Below are 5,751 nucleotides of genomic sequence, written 5' to 3'. Positions count from 1 at the left end.
TATCTACTTGACGATACCATATGACACTGGCAACTTACTGATGGATGCTGTACCTAGTTGCTTAATTCTGTTCTCTCTACTTACTGTGTATCTCCTACTCTTTTATCTGTTTTCCCCTTTGCCTATGCCATGTGACCTAGTTGTCTTTATTTCATAATTCATTACTCTATCCCTTTACTTTAACTTATGATTGCTCTTAGGTCTCACACATTTATAAATGTAAAATTGAAAAAAACTTTGCGGGCACTGATAATGCTTGTCTATTTAATTAATAAATTTTTTAGTTTGATGCCATATTCAGGCAAGTTATAAAACACTTTGGTGCATTGGAGGCACAACCCACCAGGTTCATGCTTCTTACTGAATAGATTATATACAATGAGAACAAATATGGCCACTCCATGTTTCATCATATTGGCTTTTCATTTGATATATGTATATACTGCCTGCTTGGCCATTTGTTGGTCTTTAATACTCTTGCGAGACAAATATTACACACCAGAGATATGAAGCACACCCTTAGGCCACTTCTATGAACACAGTGTTATCCCTATAAGAGCTTAGATACGCTTTTATTCACATATTCTTTCGTTTTGCAACCAAAAGACTATGCTTGAATTTCTAATCATTGGTAGGATGTCATAAACTCCATTTGGGCTTTTTATTCTCCGTGGTAGTTTTAATTTCGAAGATATAGAACCTCTAATATTATTTAGGTTTAAAATGAAGATTATTGTTGATACTGCCCGATCATGCATATATATAAATAAGTTAGTGACCTGAAGTCCGGTAGGGAGACTGTTAATTCATTTTCATATTGATTTTATGTTACGTTTAGCTTTATTCTTAGCCACTACAAGATGGCCGACGTAGGAATACACATATGACGCTACCGGTTGGAACACCCCCTCCCACATTACGCAGGTGCTCCGTGTTTTCAAGTCTACCGGCGGTATTTAAACATGATGCGGGCACGACCGAGGTTTGCTGCCCGTCCGCGTTGAAGTTATGTCCTTATGAACTGGTAACGTTCACTGCATTATAACTGCGGTAAGTCACCTGTTGCTATATCAATGTGGATATCTTTCCGTTTTGTATCGGCACTTATATACACTGCTGCGTGTCCGTTATAGCCACATTGTGTGTTTAGATACATTATATACGGTTGGTTTGCGTATTATTCTGGTTGCTTGTTGTATGCGCAATCGTGACGGAATGTGGGGCTTCTTCCCCACTTTTGGACCCTCCATATAATGCATTTGATGATTGGAGTAACCGGGCTCTCATATTGCAGTAAATGTATTTTGTATGGCTCGGATGTTGCATATCTTTGTCTGTATAGGTTGCCAATTAAGTAAATATGTGATTTTATTTATATAAACAATCGGGTGGTCAAAGAGGGGTGATGCTATTTTGTAACATCTGCCTGTTTGGTGTGCTGAGTTTAATCAGCTTATGGGTTTATTTTAACCTATCCATATTGTGTAATAATTTGATTATATTGATTTCTCACCTTGTTGTGTATACCCTGATACTGCGTTTCTTACTGGGATTTTTCTTTGGTTATAGGTTGTTGTTCTCTTACTTGATTGGATCAAAATTATAATAATGTTCATTATGGGACGTTTGACTGCTCTAGATTGATTTTAGGTAAGATAATATATATCACTTTTGGATGTGCACTACCTCTTTATAGTATAGTTATTAGTTTTACATAATTGATTACTGATATGTTGTGTTGGAATTCACGAACACCAGACTATTTTGAAGTTGCTATGCTTCCCGTTTTTAAGGGGTGCCATTTGTTTGCCCTTCAGGCTCTATTGCAACATTAGCGAAAGACTTCTTGTCTTTCAACATGGCTCCCTATATGAAACATAACCTGATTAGACCACTATTCTTATTATTCGTAAGTGTTTAAGTAGGATCTATGGTATGTTCTCTTGGAAAGGATTTGTTGGCTCTGTCTCCCTCCAGTATATCTCTCTTTTTTATATATTTACAGAACATCATACAAATAACTTATTCTTAACCTGCCTAACATACACAGTGGCAGAGTTGGACATCGTTAAAGTGGGATTTGTATCATTCAGTCACTGAGTGACCACCACTTCTAATTAAACGGTGTTATAATATTACACAATGTAAGTGCTGAGCATATGGGCTTCAAAACTTAACTCTACTTTAGCTTATATTACAGTTATGCAACTGCCTCTAACACCTTACCCACCGCCTCTCTCTTTCTTTTTTTCTTCATTTCTCCTTCACGATATAGTTGCTATCGGATGGACATAAGTTTCCTACATAGGAATTTCAGAATCAAAATATACCTTGGAAAGAGTTTTACTTCACCTATATCCATTGGTGGGTACTCTATTGAACTTCTTCTATATCAGATCTTCGTGTGATTTAACACACCCACTTGGTACTTCCCTTGTTGTCTCTGATATGAGAGCATGGCATTCCTGGCTCGAAACTTACTTTGACCACGGTGTTCATGACATTCTCTCATCTCTCAAATTTCTGGTTCCATAGGTTTTTCCTCCCCCATTCTTCACTTCTTTCTCTCTTTTTTGCTTATCCTCTCTCACTTTGAATCCTCCAAGGTTCAAATCTATTTTATCCTTCTCACTTCCTTCTCTTTGCATTGATGGATAATGGACTGCAATGTATTAACATAACTTGGTATATCAATATGACGAAACTGTAAGAAAGCATGAGGGTTTCTCTTTTGGTTGTATTTGGTGCCGGTCGGTACCTGTTTGACCACTTACCCTTGTTATTGGTATTTACCAAATACTAATGCATTGTGTGTATGATGTAAATAGGAATTTTTTAATATTCTCTGTCGTCTTTTGTCTATGTGGACTTGGAAGTAATTGACACGTCTCTATGAAAAAATAGTTTTGTATGTTTGTTGTAAGTCATGTTTTTATCATTGTATATTTTATTTGTTTATATCTAACAGCCCTGAAGAAGTCCCTCAAGGGGACGAAACGCGTTGGCTGTTCTGTGTATTGAATATTGCATCTCAGCAACGTGATACGAATACGAAAATATAAAAGAGAAAGAAAAAAAGAATAAACTCAAGAACTTTCTTTCTTGGACATGAACGTTAAAATGATCTGTTTTTGGTAAAAGTTTCTTTGAGTGGTGCACCAAAGCTTTGGTTTTGAATTGTTAAGTTCCTGTTGGAACAAGTACTGTGATGGTGGGTACTATATAGCGTGCACACAGATCCCATTAAATATAAGGGACTTTACGCAAGGAGTATAAAAACAGGCTAGGTGCTGTCATTTAGGAAGGTTCCACTGTCATGTTCTTCTTCTTTTACATCCCCTAAACTTAGTATAAGTATAGAAATCCAGTCCCTTGGACTTTAGATTAACCTGGACGAACCTCTGAAACATATATCCTGGACCTTCGACTTTCTGTCACGACTAGAAGACAGAAGAAATCTCCCTTGGGGTCAAGGAGTGACTCTCCTGCTTGGCATGCACCAAAGAAGCAACTGACCGGTCTGCATTGCTGAAGCTCCCGCCAGATGCTGAAGTCTTTGCATCACCAGAGGGGGAATTCCAAACTTCCCCGAGGCTACCCTGAGTCCACAGCAAAGCTGATACCAATGGCTATCGTGGGTAACGTGGAACTGTGACCCCTGGACACCGTGAACTTTTGCAGCAGCAACACCTTCCTGGTCATCCTTGAAGTTGTGCTTTGGGCTCCGAGTAGCCCTAGCCTTGAGCACCTCCTGCACTGAAGGTTGTTGGCCTCCACTCCACGAGTGACCCGTGGGCCAGCTCCAAGTGCGACTGCTCGAGGCTCCTGTGCGATCAATAGCCCGTTGGCTAGCAGGTCCCCACGAAGGCAACTCCACTTCTGTTTGAACTTTTCTGGTTGCTCCAGTCTTGCTCTTAATTACCCTTGCTGGGTGAGTCCATCAGATCTTGCTGGTCTGCACCGCAGTCCTTTCTCTGGTTTCCTGAGACCTGCCGTTGCCAAGGCTTGTTGGGTCATTTCTGGTCGCCGACACTGCAGCACTCAACAGACGTGGTGAGACAGCTCAAATCCGGCTCGTGGACTTCGTCAACACCTCCTGGACCTCGTGGCTCAAGAGTCAAGACACCCGTCAACTCACCTGAAGCACCCAACATCTGTGGGCATTGGTCCATCCTGCCCTAGGTCACTGGCAAGTGTCCCAGACTCTGTCCCCTCTGCTTTCAGGTTCCTTACATCCTAGATCCAGGCTTGGATCTCTCAGGACACTTCTCCTCTTCACGGCAGCAGCAGTTCTTTGCAGGCTTCCATTGGAATCGACGACGCGACCCGACACCAAAAGACACCTATGCACCCGGCTTCCCTGGGTGAGGTACCTCGAGTACTCTGGTGCTCTCGTGGGTGCTAACCCTAGAACTGTCTAAGTCCAAAAGGGTTTGGTCCTAGCTCGATTAGAAGTGTCTCTAATCTTTAAAATTCCAACCGCGACATTCCCCATAGAAAGTAATAGGAACCCGCGGTTGTGTTTCCACACTGCATACGGCTCCCGTGGGTCCCCTGTGTCACTACCTTGGGTGGTTCCTTGGGGTCCCAGCGATTCTAGAGGCAATAGGCACACTGCCTATTTCAGTCGTGGTTCTTATACCACTATTTTAGTATATGGTTTGGTACTCCCCTAGGGCCCAAACGTGTATCTGTGCTTTTACTGATGCTTAAACACTTGTAACTAAAGTACTTCGAACTCCAGTCTCATAAAGAGACTAGAGGGGTGTGTGTTATCTTAAATACATATATTTTAAATATATACCTGGCGTGGTTGTCTTTTCATTTGATCATTCGAGAGATTATAGACTGGTAAAACAAGCTGCTTTACATTCATTCAAGACTTAGCCTGAAGGCTGCTCTCCATAGCTACCACTAGGATAGCTTTCATATAAGGTTGTCTTTAACCTATCACCATAAGGGGTTGTTTGGACTGATACAAGGTACCCACTAGAACTAGTGGACAGCATATATCGGGCTACCTTCTCACCGGTATGATGTTCAGGTTTATTATGTGGATAGTAATTATGTGTTTATGATTCTATTGGAATTATGTGGAGTGGGACTGTGTGCAATGGACTGTAAGCATGCAACATTTTATTTTGTGTTGTGGAGTGTTATGTAGTGGAGTTTAAAGAAGACATTATGTACAATTAAATGCATTAAAAAAATAATTAACAAAAAATAGCTTCTAGTTTTTTTGTCCTTGCAAGGCTGGCAACCTCCTCATGCCAATTGTAATGCTTGTTTATTAAAGCTTTTTTGTTGTTATGAATGAAGGGTCATAAACAATGAGGGTGAAGATTGAGAAACAGTACCTGAATAACAACACGAGTAGCAGATGGGCACTAAGAGAATCAACAGATGCCAGATTTTGAGGGCACACTGAGGTGGTGCTAAGTAATGCTAAAGGGGGGCTGAGGTGGTGGAGTGCTGGTGCAGATGTGATGCTCAGGTGATGCTGAATGACACTCAGGTGGTGCTGAGTGATGCTGAGGTAGTGGTGTGCTGGTGCGGAGGTGATACTGAGTGTTACTGAGGAGGTGCTGAGTGACGCTGTGGTACTGAGTTATGCTGAGGTGGTGGTGCTGCACTGGTGCTGAGGTGGTAATGAGTTGATGCTGTGTTGAGGTGATGCTCTGTTGATGCTGAGGTGGTGCTGTGTTGGTGGTAGTGCACTGATGCGAAAATGCTGCTGCTGTTTATGTTGTG

General features: G+C 41.4%; 1 long non-coding RNA gene across 1 annotated transcript; it reads left to right on the top strand.

The window, feature by feature from the left end:
• Window positions 1–922: 922 nt before the first annotated feature.
• LOC146808502 (uncharacterized) lies at window positions 923–5,203 on the top strand. Its single transcript, XR_014968005.1, has 4 exons — window positions 923–1,050; window positions 1,570–1,650; window positions 2,276–2,364; window positions 2,969–5,203. It is a non-coding gene; the product is annotated as an uncharacterized LOC146808502 (long non-coding RNA).
• Window positions 5,204–5,751: the final 548 nt, after the last annotated feature.

The sequence above is a fragment of the Triturus cristatus genome, chromosome 8, assembly GCF_964204655.1.
Source record: "Triturus cristatus chromosome 8, aTriCri1.1, whole genome shotgun sequence".
In the NCBI taxonomy this organism is placed as follows: Eukaryota; Metazoa; Chordata; class Amphibia; order Caudata; family Salamandridae; genus Triturus; species Triturus cristatus.
This window is presented reverse-complemented; position numbering and strand designations above follow the sequence as displayed.